The sequence below is a fragment of the Hippopotamus amphibius genome, chromosome 13 (assembly GCF_030028045.1).
Source record: "Hippopotamus amphibius kiboko isolate mHipAmp2 chromosome 13, mHipAmp2.hap2, whole genome shotgun sequence".
NCBI lineage: Eukaryota > Metazoa > Chordata > Mammalia > Artiodactyla > Hippopotamidae > Hippopotamus > Hippopotamus amphibius.
In genome coordinates, this window is record NC_080198.1 from 74,458,456 (window position 1) to 74,480,299 (window position 21,844).

A 21,844-nucleotide genomic window follows, 5' to 3' on the forward strand; every position below is an offset into this window, starting at 1 on the left:
AACGAGGTAGGACCTGGGGCAAGTCAGGGGGGCAGGGAAGGGGAAGCCACACTGGACCAGCGCCCCTGGGGGGTGGCTGGGGGAGGTCTGGAGGGACCGTTGAGGGCTGGGGAGATCAGGAAACTGCAACTGGGTTTCTCCCACCCAGGAGGCCAGGAGGCCTGCTGAGCTCCCCAGCTGGAGGGCCTGCTGGGCCCCCCAGCAGGGTCCTCCACCCTCCAAGGCCCCCGCTGGGCTGCCTGGGTCCTGGGGGTGTGCAAAGGAGGGAGGAGAGGTGAGGAGGTGGAGAGGCGGACAGGTGGGGTGGGGGCCTTGAGATTGGGGGATGGGGAGGCGAGAGGGCACTTTGCCTGCCCTCTTGGCCAGGGAGGCCGACTGGGCTCCCAGGCTTGGTCCTTTACTCTGCAGGCCCCCCTCCGGCACGAGGATCCTGGGGGTGTGGGGGGTTGGGGAGGCAGACAGTGGGGGTGGGAAGGGATCTCTCCAGGTCAGAAGAATAGGGGAGGCACCGCTGGGGATTTCTTCTGAGTGGGTCCTCCACCTTCCAAGGCTCCTCCAGGCCGTTGATCCTAGAAGCACAGGAGGGAAGCGGTGGGGGGAAAAGAAGAGCGACAGAAGAGGGGAAGGATGCTCTGGGATCAGAGGATCAGGGGAGGAGTGGAAGGCATTTCCGCTGCCCACTGGCCCAAGAAGCCTGCTGGGCTCCTGAGTCTGGCCCCTCGGTCTCTCTGGCTGAGTGGGTCGTACAAGCCTGGGAGGGAGGGAGGAGAGGAGAAGAGGAAGAGAGGCAGACAACAGTGGGGGGGACCTTGCAGGACCAGAGGATCAGGGGTAGACACTGCGGGAAATCTCCCTACCCACTTGGCACCGGGAGGTCTGTTGCGCCCCCAGGCCTGGTCTTCGGTCCTCCAGGGGCCCCTCTTGGTCTCACTCGTCCTAGGGGTTTAGAAGGAAAGCAGGGAAGAAGAGCAGAGGCAGGCAGGGGAGGGGGCCTTCTGGGATTGGAGGATCAAGGGAGGCGGAGAAGGGATTTCCCCTGCCTACTAGCTCTGGGAAGCCTGCTAGGCTCACAGACCTGGTCTTTCACACTCCAGGCCCCCTCCAGCTGCTTGGGACCTAGGAGAGTGGGGGGTGGGGGAGAGGAAGAGAGGCAGACAGGAACCTTAGGAGACTGGGAGATCTGGGGAAGTGCTGCAGGCGTTACCCTAGCCCAGTTGGCCCTGAGAAGCCTGTTGGGCATCAGAGTCTGGTCTCCTGCCTTTCAGTGCCCCCTGCAGCTGTGAGGGTCCTAGGGGAATAGAAGAGAGGGGGTGAGGAAGAAGAGAGCCCAAGGGGGAGCGACCCTCCAAGATTGGAGAACTAGGGGAGGTGCCTAGCATTTCTCCTACCAACTCGGGTCCAGGGAGCCCACTGGGTACCTTGACCTGCTCCTTTGCCCGCAGGACCAGAGGCATTCCTGGGCCCCTCTGCCTCACTGGGCCTAAGGCCCATTCCCCACTACCCCCAAGGCCTTTTCGAAGTGTAGGCCCTGCCCACTGCCTAACTCCCCCACCCCCGCCATCCCTTGTCTAAGCCCCACCCCCACAGCCAAGGCCTTTTCTGGCTTTTTGTTTTCTTTTTTTTCCTTTCCACCTCCTCACTTAGGCTATTGCAGTTGTTTTACCTTCCAGCTGTTGCTCCATTTTTTTTAAATTTTTTCTAACACATCTGTTAGTTTCCTATTATCGTATTTTTTATCTTGCTATTGTCCTGCTGTTCTCCTACCTTTTTTTGTTTTAATTGTTTTCATTTTCCTGCTCCACATGGCTTGTGGGATCTTGATTCACAAGCCCAGGGTCAGGTCTGAGCTCCTGAGGTGGGAGCTCTGAGTCCAAAACATTGCACTAGCAGGGAAACCCAGTTTGCAGGGAATATTCATCTGAGTGAGGTCTCCCAGAGCTTCTCAACTCAACACGAAGACCCAGCTATACTCAACAGCCTACAAACTCCAGTGCTTGAAACCTCAGACCAAACACCCAGTGGGAGAGGAACACAATCCCACCCATCCAAAGTGGGGGAACAATGAGATGACAAAAAAAATATGTCACAGATGAAGGAACAAGGTAAAAATACACAAGACCAAATAAATGAAGAGGAAATAGGAAAATTGCCTGGAAAAGAATTCAGAGTAATGATAGTAAAGATGATCCAAAATCTCGATAACAAAAGAGAGAAAATACAAGAAACAGTTAATAAGGACTCAGAAGAACTAAAGAACAAACAAACAGTAATAGATAACAAAATAACCGAAATTACAAATACTCTAGATGCTACAAACAGCAGAATAACTGAGGCAGAAGAATGAATAAGTGAGTTGGAAGATAGAAAGGGGGAAATAACTGCCACAGAGCAGGAAAAAGAAAAAGGAATAAAAAGAATGGAAGACAGTCTCAGAGACCTTGGTGACAACATTAAGCCCACCAACATTCGAATCATAGGCATCCCAGAAGAAAAAAAAAAAAAAAGAAAGGGTCTGAGAAAATATTTGAAGAGGTTATAGTGGAAAACTTCCCCAACATGGGAAAGGAAATAATTCATCAAGTCCAAGAAGTGCAGAGAGTCCCATATAGTATAAACCCAAGGAGAAATACACTGAGGCACATATTAATCAAACTAATGAAAATTAAACACAAAGAAAACATATTAAAAGCAGCAAGAGAAAAGCAACAAATAACATAGAAGGGAAAACGCAAAAGGATAACAGCTTATGTTTCTGCAGAAACTCTGCAGGCCAGAAGGGAGTGGCAGGATATATTGAAAGTCCTGAGAGAGAAAAACCTACAGGCAAGAATACTCTACCCAGCAAGAATCTCATTCAGATTCCATGGAGAAATCAAAAGCTTTACAGACAAGCAACAGCTAAGAGAATTCAGCACCACCAAACCAGCCTTACAACAATTGCTAAAGGAACTTTTCTAAGCAGGAAATACAAGAGAAGGAACAGATCTACAAAAACAAACCCAAAACAATGAACAAAATGGCAACAGGAACATACATGTCAATCATCACATGAATTGTACATGGATTAAATGCTCCAACCAAAAGACATAAACTGGCTGAACGGATACAAAAACAAGACCCTTACATATGCTGCCTACAAGAAACCCACTTCAGACCAAGGGACATATATAGACTGAAAGTAAAGGGATGGAAAAAGATATCCCATGCAAATGCAAGTCAAAAGAAAGCTGGAGGAGCAATACTCATATCAGACACATTAGACTTTAAAGTAAAGACTATTACAAGAGACAAGGAAGGACACTACAGAATGATCAAGGGATCCATCCAAGAAGAACATAGAACAACTGTAAATATCTAGGAACCCAACATAGGAGCACCTCAATACTTAAGGCAAATGTTAACAGCCATAAAAGGGGAAATCGACAGTAACAGAATAATAGGAGCAGACTTGAACACCCCACTTACATCAATGGACAGATCATCCAAACAGAAAATAAATAAGGACATGCAACCTTTACATGACACATTAGGCCATCTCGACTTAATGAATATTTATAGGACATTCCATCCCAAAACGACAGAATACACTTTCTTCTCAAGTGCACATGGAAAATTTTCTAGGAGAGATCACATCTTGGGTCACAAATCAAGCCTCAGTAAATTCAAAAATATTGACATCGTATCAAGCATTTTCTCTGACCACAATGACATGAGACTACATATCAATTAAAGGAAACAAACTGGAAAAAATATAAACACATGGCGACTAAACAATATGCTATTAAACAACCAAGAAATCACTCAAGAAATCAAAGAGGAAATCAAAAAATACCTAGAAACAAATGACAATGAAAACACCACAACCCAAAATCTATGGGATGCAGCAAAAGCAGTTCTAAGAGGGAAGTTGATAGCAATACAGTCCTAGCTCAACAAACAAGAAAAATATCAAATAAACAACCTAACCTTAACACCTAAAACAATTACAGAAAGAACAAAAAAACCCCAACGTGAGCAGAAGGAAAGAAATCAGAAAGATCATATCAGAAATAAATGCAAAAGAAATGAAGGAAACAACATCAAAGATCAATAAAACTAAAAGCTGGTTCTTTGAGAAGATAACAAAATTGATAAACCATTAGCCAGACTCATCAGAAAAAAAAGGGCGAAGATTCAACATAGTTTTAGAAGTTTGAGCCACAGCAATCAGAGAAGACAGAGAAATAAAAGGAATCCAAATTGGAAAAGAAGAAGTCAAATTGTCACTCTTTGCAGATGACATGATATTATATATAGCAAACCCTAAAGATGCTACCAGAAAAGTGCTAGCACTGATAGATGAATTTAGTAAAGGAGCAGGATACAAAATTAATGCACAGAAATCTCTTGCATTCCTATACACTAACAACGAAAGAGCAGAAAGAGAAATGAAGGAAACTCTCCCATTTACCATTGCAACAAAAAGAAGAAAATACCTAGGAATAAATCTGCCTAAGGAGGCAAAAGATTTGTATGCAGAAAACTATAAGACACTGATGAAAGAAATCAAAGACGACACAAACAGATGGAGGGACATACCATGTTCTTGGATTGGAAGAATCAATATTGTGAAAATGACTATCTTACCCAAAACAATGTACAGATTCAACGCAATCCCGATCAAATTACCAACGGCATTTTTCACAGAACTAGAACAAGAAATCTTACAATTTGTATGGAAACACAAAAGACCCCGAATAGCCAAAGCAATCTTGAGAAGGAAAGACGGAGTTGGTGGAATTAGGCTTCCTGACTTCAAACTATACTACAAGGCCACCATGATCAAGACAGTATGGTACTGGCACAAAAATAGAAAGTGAGATCAATAGAACAGAATAAAGAACTCAGAGGTAAATCCAAGCATATATGGGCAGCTTATCTTTGACAAAGGAGGCACGAATATACAATGGAAAAAAGACAGCCTCTTCAATAAGTGGTGCTGGGAAAATTGGACAGCAACATGTAAAAGAATGAACTTAGAACACTTCCTAACACCATACACAAAAAGAAACTCCAAATGGATTAAAGACCTACATGGAAGGCCAGACACTATCAAACTCCTAGAGGAAAACATAGGCAGCACACTCTATGACATCCATCAAAGCAAGATCCTTTCTGACCCACCTCCTAGAATCACGGAAATAAAATCAAGAGTAAACAAATGGGACCTCATAAAACTTAAAAGCTTTTGCACAGCGAAAGAAACCATAAACAAGACGAAAAGGCAACCCTCACAATGGGAAAAAATAGTTGCCTATGAAACAACGGACAAAGGATTAACCTCCGAAATATACAAGCAGCTCATGCAGCTTAATACCAAAAAAGCAAATAACCCAATCCACAAATGGGCGGAAGACCTAAATAGACATTTCTCCAAAGAAGACAAACAGATGGCCAACAAACACATGAAAAGATGCTCAACATCACTAATCATTAGAGAAATGCAAGTCAAAGCCACAATGAGGTGTCACCTCACACCGATCAGAATGGCCATCATCACAAAATCTGGAAACAACAAATGTTGGAGAGGGTGTGGAGAAAAGGGAACTCTCCTGCCCTATTGGTGGGATTGTAAGTTGGTACAACCACTATGGAAAACAATTTGGAGGTTCCTTAAAAATCTACAACTAGAACTACCATATGATCCAGTAATCCCACTACTGAGCATATACCCAAAGAAAACCATAATCCCCAAAGAAACATGTACCATAATGTTTATTGCAGCACTATTCACAATAGCCAGGACATGGAAGCAACCTAAATGCCCATCAACAAATGAATGGATAAAGAAGATGTGGTATATATATACAATGGACTATTCCTCAGCTATAAAAAGGGATGAGATGGAGCTCTATGTAATGAGGTGGATAGACCTAGAGTCTGTCATACAGAGTGAAGTCAGTCAGAAAGAGAAAGACAAATATTGTGTGCTAACTCACATATATGGAATCTAAAAATGGTACTGATGATCTCAGGGACAAGAACAAGGATGCAGGTGCAGAGAATGGACTGGAGAACTCGAGGTTTGGGAGGGGCCGGGGGGTGAAGGGGAAGCTGAGACGAAGCAAGAGAGTAGCACAGACATATATATACTACCAAGTGTAAAGTAGATAGCCAGTGGGAAGCTGTTGTATAACAAAGGGAGTTCAACTCGAGGATGGAAGATGCCTTAGAGGACTGGGACAGGGAGGGTGGGGGGGACTCGAGGGTGGGTGGGGGTGGAGTCAAGGGAGGGAGGGAATACGGGGATATGTGTATAAAAACAGATGATTGAACTTGGTGTACCCCCCCAAAAATAATAAATAAATAAATAAAATTTAAAAACAAAAAAGAAAAGATGACTAGCTACAAATTTCAATATAAATTATTAAATAAACAAAGAAAGTGAAGTGACTGATAAGGTGGTCAGGATAGGCTTCGTAAGAGCAGGAAGGATTAAAACATAGACATGCATGAACCCACTGAAATAAAGGAGTTGTACAGGTTTGGAGCAACTAGGAACAGACTTTTAAGTAAAGAAAAGCAAGTCTGAGGACTGACTCCACCTGACTTCAAAACTTACTATAAAGCTGCAGTGATCAAGACAGGATGATATTCATAAAAGAATAAAAAATAAATCTATGAAACAGAATACAGAGCCTAGAAATACTTACACAAACATAGACAACTAATCTTTGACAAAGGCAGCAAAGGACAGTAGAACAAGGATAGTCTTTTCAACAAATGATGCTGGAATAATTGGACATCCACACGTGAAAAAAAAATGAATCTAGACACAGACTTTACACCTTCCACAAACATTAACTCAAATGGATCACACTGAAATGCAAAACCACAGAACTCCCAGAAGATAACACAGAAGAAAATCTAGGTGACAAGTATGATGATGATATTTTAAATACAACACCAAAGTACAATCCATGAAAGAAATAATTGGTAAACTGGACTTCATGACAATTCAAAACTTCTGCTCTGCAAAAGACAATGTCAAGAGAAGGGAAAGACAAGCCACAGGTTACGAGAAAATATCTGCAAAAGGCAGATCTGATAAAGGACTATCATTCAACATTTACAAAGAATTCTTAAAACAGCAATAAGAAAATGGAGAATCTAATTGTTAAAAATGGGCAAAAGGTCTTAACAGACACCTCACTAAAGAAGATATACACATGGCAAGGAAGCATATGAAAAGGTGTTCAATATCACATGTCATTAGGGAATTGAGATTTTTTTACAAATTTATTTATTTATTTATTTATTCTTGGCTGCATTGGGTCTTCGTTGCTGCGAGGGCTTTCTCTAGCTGTAGCAAGGGTGGGCTACTCTTTGTTGTGGTGCACGGGCTTCTTATTTCAGTGGCTTCTCTTGTTGCAGAGCACTGGCCCTAGGTGCTTCAGTACTTGCGGCACATGGGCTCAGTAGTTGTGGCTGGCGGGCTCTAGAGTGCAGGCTCAGTGGTTGTGGCACATGGGCTTAGTTGCCCCGTGGCATGTGGGATCTTCCTGGACCAGGGATCAAACCCATGTCCCTTGCATTGGCAGGCAGACTCTTAACCACTGTGCCACCAGGCAAGTCCCAGGAATTGAGAATCAAAACAATGAGATACCACCACACACCTTTTAGGATGCCCAAAATCCAAAACACTGACAACAGCAAATACTGGAGAGGATGCAAAGCAACACAAATTCATACACTACTAGTGGGAATGCAAAATGATGCAGCCACTTTGGAAGACAGTCTGGCAGTTTCCTACAAAACTAAACATACTCATCTCACACAATCCAGGAATCACTGTTCTTGGCATGTACTCAAATGCTGACATCTATGTCCACATGAAAACCTGAACATGGAAACTCACGGGAACTTTATTTATAACTGCCAAAACTTGGACGCATTCAAGATGTCCTTTAGAAAGTGAATGGATAAATACACTGTGGTATAAACAGACAATGGAATATTATTCAGTGCTAAAAATGAGTTACCAATTCATGAAAAGACATGGAAGAAACTTAAACACATACTACTAAGTGAAAGAAGCCAGTCTGAAAGGGCTGCCTACACACTGGATGATGCCTCCCAACTATCTGAATTCTGGAAAAGGCAAAACCATGGAGACATAAAAAAATCAGTCGTTGACAGTATTGCAGGGAGGCAGAACACAGAGGGTTTTTAGGGTAGTGAAAACACCCTGTATGATACTACAGTGGTGGATACATATCATTATATATTCATCTAAACACACAGAATGTGTAATACCAGGAATAACCCCTCATGTGAACTATGAACTCTGGAGGATAAAGATGTGTCCATGTACCTAAATAGACATTTCTCCAAAGGAGATATTCGGATGGCCAACAGGCACATGAAAAGATGCTCAATATCACTAATTATTAGAGAAATGCAAATCAAAAATACAATGAGGTAGCACCTCACAACAGTCAGAATGGCCATCATTAAAAAGTCGACAGGGCTTCCCTGGTGGCACAGTGGTTAAGAGCCCACCTGCCAATGCAGGGGACACGGGTTCAATCCCTGGTCCGGGAAGATCCTACATGCCACAGAGCAACTGAGCCCATGCGCCCCAACTACTGAGTCCGCACCCTGCAACTACTGAAGCCTGCCAGCCTAGAGCCTGAGCTCCGCAGCAAGAGAAGCCACTGCACTGAGAAGCCTGCGCATCACAACGAAGAGCAGCCCCTGCTCATCACAACTAGAGAAAGCCCGGGCCCAGCAACAAAGACCCAAAGCAGCCAATAAATAAATAAATAAATAAATAAATAAATAAATAAATAAATAAATAAATTTTAAAAACGATGTTCTTCAAGGTTTAAAAGAAAGGGAAAAAAAGGCTACAAATAAGAAATGCTGGAGAGGGCCTGGAGAAAATGGAACCCTCCTACACTGGTGGTAGGAATGTAAATTGGTGCAGCTATTTTAGAAAACAGTATGGAGGTTTCTTAAAAAAACTCAAAATAGAGTTGCCATGTGACCCAGCAATCCCAGTCTGGGGCCTCTATCCAGAAAAAACTGCAATTTGCAAAGATACAGGCACCCCAATGTTCACAGCAGCACTATCTACAGTAGCCAAGACATGCGAGCAACCTAATGTCCATCTACAGAGGAGCAGATAAAGATGTGCTACATGTATACAATAGAATACTTACGGGGCCATGATAAAGAATGAAATAATGCCATTGGAAGCAACATGGATGGACCTGGAGATTATCATACTAAGTGAAATAAGTCAGGAAGAGGAAGACAAACACCATATGAGGTTACTTACGTGTGGCATCTAAAATAGGATACAAATGAACCTATTTACAAAACAGAGACAGACTCATAGACATAGAAAACAAATTTGTGGTTAGCAAAGGGGAAAGTGGGTGGGGAAGAGATAAATTAGGAGTTTGGGATTAGCAGATACAAACTACTATATATGAAATAGATAAACAACAAGGTCTTACTGTATAACACAGGGAACCATATTCAATCTCCTGTAATAGATTGGGAAGACAAGGGGTAGGGAAATAAAAGGAGGAAATCTAAAGGCCTCAAGGAATGTTGTAAAAGTATAAAGGAAGTCATAATCCTACACTTGTTCATTGATCCTGAGTTCATAATGATATAATGTTAATTAATATTTTATTTATATATTAATGAAGGGGGCAGAGTCAAGATGACAGCCTGGGAAGACGCAGAGATCACATCTCCCCACAAATAGATCAGTTGCCGGAGGCCAGCGGGGGACCTGAGACCCAAGCAGACTGTGGGAACCCCACAGCAACCAGGTAGGACCTGGGGCAAGTCAGGGGGGCAGGGAAGGGGAAGCCACACTGGACCAGCGCCCCTGGGGGGTGGCTGGGGGAGGTCTGGAGGGACCGTTGAGGGCTGGGGAGATCAGGAAACTGCAACTGGGTTTCTCCCACCCAGGAGGCCAGGAGGCCTGCTGAGCTCCCCAGCTGGAGGGCCTGCTGGGCCCCCCAGCAGGGTCCTCCACCCTCCAAGGCCCCCGCTGGGCTGCTTGGGTCCCGGGGGTGTGCAAAGGAGGGAGGAGGGGTGAGGAGGTGGAGAGGAGGACAGGAGGGGTGGGGGCCTTGAGATTGGGGGATGGGGAGGCGAGAGGGCACTTTGCCTGCCCTCTTGGCCAGGGAGGCCGACTGGGCTCCCAGGCTTGGTCCTTTACTCTCCAGGACCCCTCCGGCACGAGGATCCTGGGGGTGTGGGGGGTTGGGGAGGCAGACAATTGAGGTGGGAAAGGATCTCTCCAGGTCAGAAGAATAGGGGAGGCACCGCTGGGTACTTCTTCTGGGCGGGTCCTCCACCTTCCAAGGCTCCTCCAGGCCGTTGATCCTAGAAGTACAGGAGGGAAGCGGTGGGGGGAAAAGAAGAGCGACAGAAGAGGGGAGGGATGCTCTGGGATCAGAGGATCAGGGGAGGAGTGGAAGGCATTTCCGCTGCCCACTGGCCCAAGAAGCCTGCTGGGCTCCTGAGTCTGGTCCCTCGGTCTCTCTGGCTGAGTGGGTTGTACAAGCCTGGGAGGGAGGGAGGAGAGGAGAAGAGGAAGAGAGGCAGACAGCAGTGGGGGGGACCTTGCAGGACCAGAGCAACAGGGGTAGACACTGCAGGAAATCTCCCTACCCACTTTCACTGGGAGGCCTGTTGCGCCCCCAGGCCTGGTCTTCGGTCCTCCAGGGGCCCCTCTTGGTCTCACTCGTCCTAGGGGTGTAGAAGAAAAGCAGGGATGAAGAGGAGAGGCAGGCAGGGGAGGGGGCCTTATGGAATTGGAGGATCAAGGGAGGCGGAGAAGGGATTTCCCCTGCCTACTAGCTCTGGGAAGCCTGCTAGGCTCACAGACCTGGGCTTTCACACTCCAGGCCCCCTCCAGCTGCTTGGGACCTGCTTGGTGGTGGGGGAGAGGAAGAGAGGCAGACAGGAACCTTAGGAGACAGGGAGATCTGGGGAAGTGCCACAGGCTTTACCCTAGCCCAGTTGGCCCTGAGAAGCCTGTTGGGCATCAGAGTCTGGTCTCCTGCCTTTCAGTGCCCCCTGCAGCTGTGAGGGTCCTAGGGGAATAGAAGAGAGGGGGTGAGGAAGAAGAGAACCCAAGGGGGAGCGACCCTCCAAGATTGGAGAACTAGGGGAGGTGCCTAGCATTTCTCCCACCAACTCGGGCCCAGGGAGCCCACTGGGTACCTTGACCTGGTCCTTTGCCCGCAGGACCAGAGGCATTCCTGGGCCCCTCTGCCTCATTGGGCCTAAGCCCCATTCCCCACCACCCCCAAGGCCTTTTCGAAGTGTAGGCCCTGCGCACTGCTGAATTCTCCCCCCGCCCCGCTATCCCTTGTCTAAGCCCCACCCCTACAACCAAGGCCTTTTCTGGCTTTTTGTTTTCTTTTTTTTTCTTTCCACCACCTCACTTAGGCGATTGCCATTGTTTTACCTTCCAGCTGTTGCTCCATTGTTTTTTAAATTTTTTCTAACACATCTGTTAGTTTCCTATTACCGTATTTTTTATCTTGCTATTGCTCTGCTGTTCTCCTACGTTTTCTTAAATTTTTTTTCATTTTCCTGCTCCACATGGCTTGTGGGATCTTGATTCACAAGCCCAGGGTCAGGTCTGAGCTCCTGAGGTGGGAGCTCTGAGTCCAAAACATTGGACTAGCAGGGAAGCCCAGTTCGCAGGGAATATTCATCTGACTGAGGTCTCCCAGAGGTTCTCAACTCAACACGAAGACCCAGCTATACTCAACAGCCTACAAACTCCAGTGCTTGAAACCTCAGACCAAACACCCAGTGGGAGAGGAACACAATCCCACCCATCCAAAGTGGGGGAAAAATGAGATGACAAAAAAATATGTCACCGATGAAGGAACAAGATAAAAATACACAAGACCAAATAAATGAAGAGGAAATAGGAAAATTGCCTGGAAAAGCATTCAGAGTAATGACAGTAAAGATGATCCAAAATCTCGATAACGAAATAGAGAAAATACAAGAAACAGTTAATAAGGACTCAGCAGAACTAAAGAACAAACGAACAGTAATAGATAACAAAATAACCGAAATTACAAATACTCTAGATGCTACAAACAGCAGAATAACTGAGGCAGAAGAATGAATAAGTGAGTTGGAAGATACAATGGGGGAAATAACTGCCACAGAGCAGGAAAAAGAAAAAAGAATAAAAAGAATAGAAGACAGTCTCAGAGACCTTGGTGACAACATTAAGCCCACCAACATTCAAATCATAGGCATTCCAGAAGAAAAACAAAGAAAGGGTCTGAGAAAATATTTGAAGAGGTTATAGTGGAAAACTTCCCCAACATGGGAAAGGAAATAATTCATCAAGTCCAAGAAGTGCAGAGAGTCCCATATAGTATAAACCCAAGGAGAAATACACTGAAGCACATATTAATCAAACTAATGAAAATTAAACACAAAGAAAACATATTAAAAGCAGCAAGAGAAAAGCAACAAATAACATATAAGGGAACATGAAAAGGAAAACAGCTTATGTTTCTGCAGAAACTCTGCAGGCCAGAAGGGAGTGGCAGGATATATTGAAAGTTCTGAGAGAGGAAAACCTACAGGCAAGCATACTCTACCCAGCATGAATCTCATTCAGATTCCATGGAGAAATCAAAAGCTTTACAGACAAGCAACAGCTAAGAGAATTCAGCACCACCAAACCAGCCTTACAACAATTGCTAAAGGAACTTTTCGAAGCAGGAAATACAAGAGAAGCAACAGATCTACAAAAACAAACCCAAAACAATGAACAAAATGGTAATAGGAACATACATGTCAAATATCACATGAATTGTACATGGATTAAATGCTCCAACCAAAAGACATAAACTGGCTGAATGGATACAAAAACAAGACCCTTACATATGCTGCCTACAAGAAACCCACTTCAGACCAAGGGACATATATAGACTGAAAGTAAAGGGATGGAAAAAGATATTCCATGCAAATGGAAGTCAAAAGAAAGCTGGAGGAGCAATACTCATATCAGACACATTAGACTTTAAAGTAAAGACTATTACAAGAGACAAGGAAGGACACTACAGAATGATCAAGGGATCCACCCAAGAAGAACATAGAACAACTGTAAATATCTATGCACCCAACATAGGAGCACCTCAATACATAAGGCAAATGCTAACAGCCATAAAAGGGGAAATCGACAGTAACAGAATAATAGGACGAGACTTGAACACCCCACTTACATCAATGGACAGATCATCCAAACAGAAAATAAATAAGGACATGCAACCTTTACATGACACATTAGGCCATCTCGACTTAATGAATATTTATAGGACATTCCATCCCAAAACGACAGAATACACTTTCTTCTCAAGTGCACATGGAAAATTTTCTAGGAGAGATCACATCTTGGGTCACAAATCAAGCCTCAGTAAATTCAAAAAAATTGAAATCGTATCAAGCATTTTCTCTGACCACAATGACATGAGACTACATATCAATTTCAGGAAAAAAACTGGAAAAAATATAAACACATGGCGACTAAACAATATGCTATTAAACAACCAAGAAATCACTCAAGAAATCAAAGAGGAAATCAAAAAATACCTAGAAACAAATGACAATGAAAACACCACAACCCAAAATCTATGGGATGCAGCAAAAGCAGTTCTAAGAGGGAAGTTGATAGCAATACAGTCCTACCTCAAGAAACAAGAAAAATATCAAATAAACAACCTAACCTTAACACCTAAAACAATTACAGAAAGAACAAAGAAATCCGAAAGTGAGCAGAAGGAAAGAAGTCAGAAAGATCATATCAGAAATAAATGCAAAAGAAATGAAGGAAACAACATCAAAGATCAATAAAACTAAAAGCTGGTTCTTTGAGAAGATAACAAAATTGATAAACCATTAGCCAGACTCATCAGGAAAAAAAGGGCGAAGATTCAACATAGTTTTAGAAGTTTGAGCCACAGCCATCAGAAGACAAAGTAATAAAAGGAATCCAAATTGGAAAAGAAGAAGTCAAATTGTCACTCTTTGCAGATGACATGATATTATATATAGCAAACCCTAAAGATGCTACCAGAAAACTGCTAGCACTAATCGATGAATTTAGTAAAGTAGCAGGATACAAAATTAATGCACAGAAATCTCTTGCATTCCTATACCCTAACAACGAAAGAGCAGAAAGAGAAATGAAGGAAACTCTCCCATTTACCACTGCAACCAAAAGAAGAAAATACCTAGGAATAAATCTGCCTAAGGAGGCAAAAGATCTGTATGCAGAAAACTATAAGACACTGATGAAAGAAATCAAAGACGACACAAACAGATGGAGGGACATACCATGTTCTTGGATTGGAAGAATCAATATTGTGAAAATGACTATCTTACCCAAAACAATTTGCAGATTCAACGCAATCCCGATCAAATTACCAACGGCATTTTTCACAGAACTAGAACAAGAAATATTACGATTTGTGCGGAAACACATAAGACCCCGAATAGCCAAAGCAATCTTGAGAAGGAAAGACGGAGTTGGTGGAATTAGGCTTCCTTAGGCTTCCTGACTTCAAACTATACTACAAGGCCACCATGATCAAGACAGTATGGTACTGGCACAAAAATAGAAAGTGAGATCAATAGAACAGAATAAAGAACTCAGAGGTAAATCCAAGCATATATGGGCAGCTTATCTTTGACAAAGGAGGCACGAATATACAATGGAAAAAAGACAGCCTCTTCAATAAGTGGTGCTGGGAAAATTGGACAGCAACATGTAAAAGAATGAAATTAGAACACTTCCTAACACCATACACAAAAAGAAACTCCAAATGGATTAAAGACCTACATGGAAGGCCAGACACTATCAAACTCCTAGAGGAAAACATAGGCAGCACACTCTATGACATCCATCAGAGCAAGATCCTTTCTGACCCACCTCCTAGAATCACGGAAATAAAATCAAGAGTAAACAAATGGGACCTCATAAAACTTAAAAGCTTTTGCACAGCGAAAGAAACCATAAACAAGACGAAAAGGCAACCCTCACAATGGGAAAAAATAGTTGCCTATGAAACAACGGACAAAGGATTAACCTCCGAAATATACAAGCAGCTCATGCAGCTTAATACCAAAAAAGCAAATAACCCAATCCACAAATGGGCGGAAGACCTAAATAGACATTTCTCCAAAGAAGACAAACAGATGGCCAACAAACACATGAAAAGATGCTCAACATCACTAATCATTAGAGAAATGCAAGTCAAAGCCACAATGAGGTGTCACCTCACACCGATCAGAATGGCCATCATCACAAAATCTGGAAACAACAAATGTTGGAGAGGGTGTGGAGAAAAGGGAACTCTCCTGCCCTATTGGTGGGATTGTAAGTTGGTACAACCACTATGGAAAACAATTTGGAGGTTCCTTAAAAATCTACAACTAGAACTACCATATGATCCAGTAATCCCACTACTGAGCATATACCCAAAGAAAACCATAATCCCAAAAGAAACATGTACCATAATGTTTATCGCAGCACTATTCACAATAGCCAGGATATGGAAGCAACCTAAATGCCCATCAACAAATGAATGGATAAAGAAGATGTGGCATATATATACAATGGAATATTCCTCAGCTATAAAAAGGGATGAGATGGAGCTCTATGTAATGAGGTGGATAGACCTAGAGTCTGTCATACAGAGTGAAGTCAGTCAGAAAGAGAAAGACAAATATTGTGTGCTAACTCACATATATGGAATCTAAAAATGGTACTGATGATCTCAGGGACAAGAACAAGGATGCAGGTGCAGAGAATGGACTGGAGAACTCGAGGTTTGGGAGGGGCCGGGGGGTGAAGGGGAAGCTGAGACGAAGCAAGAGAGTAGCACAGACATATATATACTACCAAGTGTAAAGTAGGTAGCCAGTGGGAAGCTGTTGTATAACAAAGGGAGTTCAACTCGAGGATGGAAGATGCCTTAGAGGACTGGGACAGGGAGGGTGGGGGGGACTCGAGGGTGGGTGGGGGTGGAGTCAAGGGAGGGAGGGAATACGGGGATATGTGTATAAAAACAGATGATTGAACTTGGTGTACCCCCCCAAAAATAATAAATAAATAAATAAAATTTAAAAACAAAAAAGAAAAGATGACTAGCTACAAATTTCAATATAAATTATTAAATAAACAAAGAAAGTGAAGTGACTGATAAGGTGGTCAGGATAGGCTTCGTAAGAGCAGGAAGGATTAAAACATAGACATGCATGAACCCACTGAAATAAAGGAGTTGTACAGGTTTGGAGCAACTAGGAACAGACTTTTAAGTAAAGAAAAGCAAGTCTGAGGACTGACTCCACCTGACTTCAAAACTTACTATAAAGCTGCAGTGATCAAGACAGGATGATATTCATAAAAGAATAAAAAATAAATCTATGAAACAGAATACAGAGCCTAGAAATACTTACACAAACATAGACAACTAATCTTTGACAAAGGCAGCAAAGGACAGTAGAACAAGGATAGTCTTTTCAACAAATGATGCTGGAATAATTGGACATCCACACGCGAAAAAAAAATGAATCTAGACACAGACTTTACACCTTCCACAAACATTAACTCAAATGGATCACACTGAAATGCAAAACCACAGAACTCCCAGAAGATAACACAGAAGAAAATCTAGGTGACAAGCATGATGATGATATTTTAAATACAACACCAAAGTACAATCCATGAAAGAAATAATTGGTAAACTGGACTTCATGACAATTCAAAACTTCTGCTCTGCAAAAGACAATGTCAAGAGAAGGGAAAGACAAGCCACAGGTTACGAGAAAATATCTGCAAAAGGCAGATCTGATAAAGGACTATCATTCAACATTTACAAAGAATTCTTAAAACAGCAATAAAAAAATGGAGAATCTATTTGTTAAAAATGGGCAAAAGGTCTTAACAGACACCTCACTAAAGAAGATATACACATGGCAAGGAAGCATATGAAAAGGTGTTCAATATCACATGTCATTAGGGAATTGAGATTTTTTTACAAATTTATTTATTTATTTATTTATTCTTGGCTGCATTGGGTCTTCGTTGCTGCGAGGGCTTTCTCTAGCTGTAGCAAGGGTGGGCTACTCTTTGTTGTGGTGCACGGGCTTCTTATTTCAGTGGCTTCTCTTGTTGCAGAGCACTGGCCCTAGGTGCTTCAGTACTTGCGGCACATGGGCTCAGTAGTTGTGGCTGGCGGGCTCTAGAGTGCAGGCTCAGTGGTTGTGGCACATGGGCTTAGTTGCCCCGTGGCATGTGGGATCTTCCTGGACCAGGGATCAAACCCATGTCCCTTGCATTGGCAGGCAGACTCTTAACCACTGTGCCACCAGGCAAGTCCCAGGAATTGAGAATCAAAACAATGAGATACCACCACACACCTTTTAGGATGGCCAAAATCCAAAACACTGACAACAGCAAATACTGGAGAGGATGCAAAGCAACACAAATTCATACACTACTAGTGGGAATGCAAAATGATGCAGCCACTTTGGAAGACAGTCTGGCAGTTTCCTACAAAACTAAACATACTCATCTCACACAATCCAGGAATCACTGTTCTTGGCATGTACTCAAATGCTGACATCTATGTCCACATGAAAACCTGAACATGGAAACTCACGGGAACTTTATTTATAACTGCCAAAACTTGGACGCATTCAAGATGTCCTTTAGAAAGTGAATGGATAAATACACTGTGGTATAAACAGACAATGGAATATTATTCAGTGCTAAAAATGAGTTACCAATTCATGAAAAGACATGGAAGAAACTTAAACACATACTACTAAGTGAAAGAAGCCAGTCTGAAAGGGCTGCCTACACACTGGATGATGCCTCCCAACTATCTGAATTCTGGAAAAGGCAAAACCATGGAGACATAAAAAAATCAGTCGTTGACAGTATTGCAGGGAGGCAGAACACAGAGGGTTTTTAGGGTAGTGAAAACACCCTGTATGATACTACAGTGGTGGATACATATCATTATACATTCATCTAAACACACAGAATGTGTAATACCAGGAATAACCCCTCATGTGAACTATGAACTCTGGATGATAAAGATGTGTCCATGTACCTAAATAGACATTTCTCCAAAGGAGATATTCGGATGGCCAACAGGCACATGAAAAGATGCTCAATATCACTAATTATTAGAGAAATGCAAATCAAAAATACAATGAGGTAGCACCTCACAACAGTCAGAATGGCCATCATTAAAAAGTCGACAGGGCTTCCCTGGTGGCGCAGTGGTTAAGAGCCCACCTGCCAATGCAGGGGACACGGGTTCAATCCCTGGTCCGGGAAGATCCTACATGCCGCAGAGCAACTGAGCCCATGCGCCCCAACTACTGAGTCCGCACCCTGCAACTACTGAAGCCTGCCAGCCTAGAGCCTGAGCTCCGCAGCAAGAGAAGCCACTGCACTGAGAAGCCTGTGCATCACAACGAAGAGCAGCCCATGCTCATCACAACTAGAGAAAGCCCGGGCCCAGCAACAAAGACCCAAAGCAGCCAATAAATAAATAAATAAATAAATAAATTTTAAAAATGGTGTTCTTCAAGGTTAAAAAAAAAAAAAAAGGCTACAAATAAGAAATGCTGGAGAGGGCCTGGAGAAATGGGAACCGTCCTACACTGGTGGTAGGAATGTAAATTGGTGCAGCTATTTTAGAAAACAGTATGGAGGTTTCTTAAAAAAACTCAAAATAGAGTTGCCATGTGACCCAGCAATCCCAGTGTGGGGGCTCTATCCAGAAAAAACTGCAATTTGAAAAGATACACGCACCCCAATGTTCACAGCAGCACTATCTACAGTTGCCAAGACATGCGAGCAACCTAATGTCCATCTACAGAGGAGCAGATAAAGATCTGCTACATGTATACAATAGAATACTTACGGGGCCATGATAAAGAATGAAATAATGCCATTGGAAGCAACATGGATGCACCTGGAGATTATCATACTAAGTGAAATAAGTCAGGAAGAGGAAGACAAACACCATATGAGGTTACTTACGTGTGGCATCTAAAATAGGATACAAATGAACCTATTTACAAAACAGAGACAGACTCATAGACATAGAAAACATATTTGTGGTTAGCAAAGGGGAAAGTGGGTGGGGAAGAGATAAATTAGGAGTTTGGGATTAGCAGATACAAACTACTATATATGAAATAGATAAACAACAAGGTCTTACTGTATAACACAGGGAACCATATTCAATCTCCTGTAATAGAGTGGGAAGACAAGGGGTAGGGAAATAAAAGGAGGAAATCTAAAGGCCTCAAGGAATGTTGTAAAAGTATAAAGGAAGTCATAATCCTACACTTGTTCATTGATCCTGAGTTCATAATGATATAATGTTAATTAATATTTTATTTATATATTAATGAAGGGGGCAGAGTCAAGATGACAGCCTGGGAAGACGCAGAGATCACATCTCCCCACAAATAGATCAGTTGCCAGATGCCAGCGGGGGACCTGAGACCCAAGCAGACTGCGGGAACCCCACAGCAACAAGGTAGGACCTGGGGCAAGTCAGGGGGGCGGGGAAGGGGAAGCCACACTGGACCAGCGCCCCTGGGGGGTGGCTGGGGGAGGTCTGGAGGGACCGTTGAGGGCTGGGGAGATCAGGAAACTGCAACTGGGTTTCTCCCACCCAGGAGGCCAGGAGGCCTGCTGAGCTCCCCAGCTGGAGGGCCTGCTGGGCCCCCCAGCAGGGTCCTCCACCCTCCAAGGCCCCCGCTGGGCTGCCTGGGTCCTGGGGGTGTGCAAAGGAGGGAGGAGAGGTGAGGAGGTGGAGAGGCGGACAGGTGGGGTGGGGGCCTTGAGATTGGGGGATGGGGAGGCGAGAGGGCACTTTGCCTGCCCTCTTGGCCAGGGAGGCCGACTGGGCTCCCAGGCTTGGTCCTTTACTCTGCAGGCCCCCCTCCGGCACGAGGATCCTGGGGGTGTGGGGGGTTGGGGAGGCAGACAGTGGGGGTGGGAAGGGATCTCTCCAGGTCAGAAGAATAGGGGAGGCACCGCTGGGGATTTCTTCTGGGCGGGTCCTCCACCTTCCAAGGCTCCTCCAGGCCGTTGATCCTAGAAGCACAGGAGGGAAGCGGTGGGGGGAAAAGAAGAGCGACAGAAGAGGGGAGGGATGCTCTGGGATCAGAGGATCAGGGGAGGAGTGGAAGGCATTTCCGCTGCCCACTGGCCCAAGAAGCCTGCTGGGCTCCTGAGTCTGGCCCCTCGGTCTCTCTGGCTGAGTGGGTCGTACAAGCCTGGGAGGGAGGGAGGAGAGGAGAAGAGGAAGAGAGGCAGACAACAGTGGGGGGGACCTTGCAGGACCAGAGGATCAGGGGTAGACACTGCGGGAAATCTCCCTACCCACTTGGCACCGGGAGGTCTGTTGCGCCCCCAGGCCTGGTCTTCGGTCCTCCAGGGGCCCCTCTTGGTCTCACTCGTCCTAGGGGTTTAGAAGGAAAGCAGGGAAGAAGAGCAGAGGCAGGCAGGGGAGGGGGCCTTCTGGGATTGGAGGATCAAGGGAGGCGGAGAAGGGATTTCCCCTGCCTACTAGCTCTGGGAAGCCTGCTAGGCTCACAGACCTGGGCTTTCACACTCCAGGCCCCCTCCAGCTGCTTGGGACCTAGGAGAGTGGGGGGTGGGGGAGAGGAAGAGAGGCAGACAGGAACCTTAGGAGACTGGGAGATCTGGGGAAGTGCCGCAGGCGTTACCCTAGCCCAGTTGGCCCTGAGAAGCCTGTTGGGCATCAGAGTCTGGTCTCCTGCCTTTCAGTGCCCCCTGCAGCTGTGAGGGTCCTAGGGGAATAGAAGAGAGGGGGTGAGGAAGAAGAGAGCCCAAGGGGGAGCGACCCTCCAAGATTGGAGAACTAGGGGAGGTGCCTAGCATTTCTCCTACCAACTCGGGTCCAGGGAGCCCACTGGGTACCTTGACCTGCTCCTTTGCCCGCAGGACCAGAGGCATTCCTGGGCCCCTCTGCCTCACTGGGCCTAAGGCCCATTCCCCACTACCCCCAAGGCCTTTTCGAAGTGTAGGCCCTGCCCACTGCCTAACTCCCCCACCCCCGCCATCCCTTGTCTAAGCCCCACCCCCACAGCCAAGGCCTTTTCTGGCTTTTTGTTTTCTTTTTTTTCCTTTCCACCTCCTCACTTAGGCTATTGCAGTTGTTTTACCTTCCAGCTGTTGCTCCATTTTTTTTTAAATTTTTTCTAACACATCTGTTAGTTTCCTATTATCGTATTTTTTATCTTGCTATTGTCCTGCTGTTCTCCTACCTTTTTTTGTTTTAATTGTTTTCATTTTCCTGCTCCACATGGCTTGTGGGATCTTGATTCACAAGCCCAGGGTCAGGTCTGAGCTCCTGAGGTGGGAGCTCTGAGTCCAAAACATTGCACTAGCAGGGAAACCCAGTTTGCAGGGAATATTCATCTGAGTGAGGTCTCCCAGAGGTTCTCAACTCAACACGAAGACCCAGCTATACTCAACAGCCTACAAACTCCAGTGCTTGAAACCTCAGACCAAACACCCAGTGGGAGAGGAACACAATCCCACCCATCCAAAGTGGGGCAACAATGAGATGACAAAAAAATATGTCACAGATGAAGGAACAAGGTAAAAATACACAAGACCAAATAAATGAAGAGGAAATAGGAAAATTGCCTGGAAAAGAATTCAGAGTAATGATAGTAAAGATGATCCAAAATCTCGATAACAAAAGAGAGAAAATACAAGAAACAGTTAATAAGG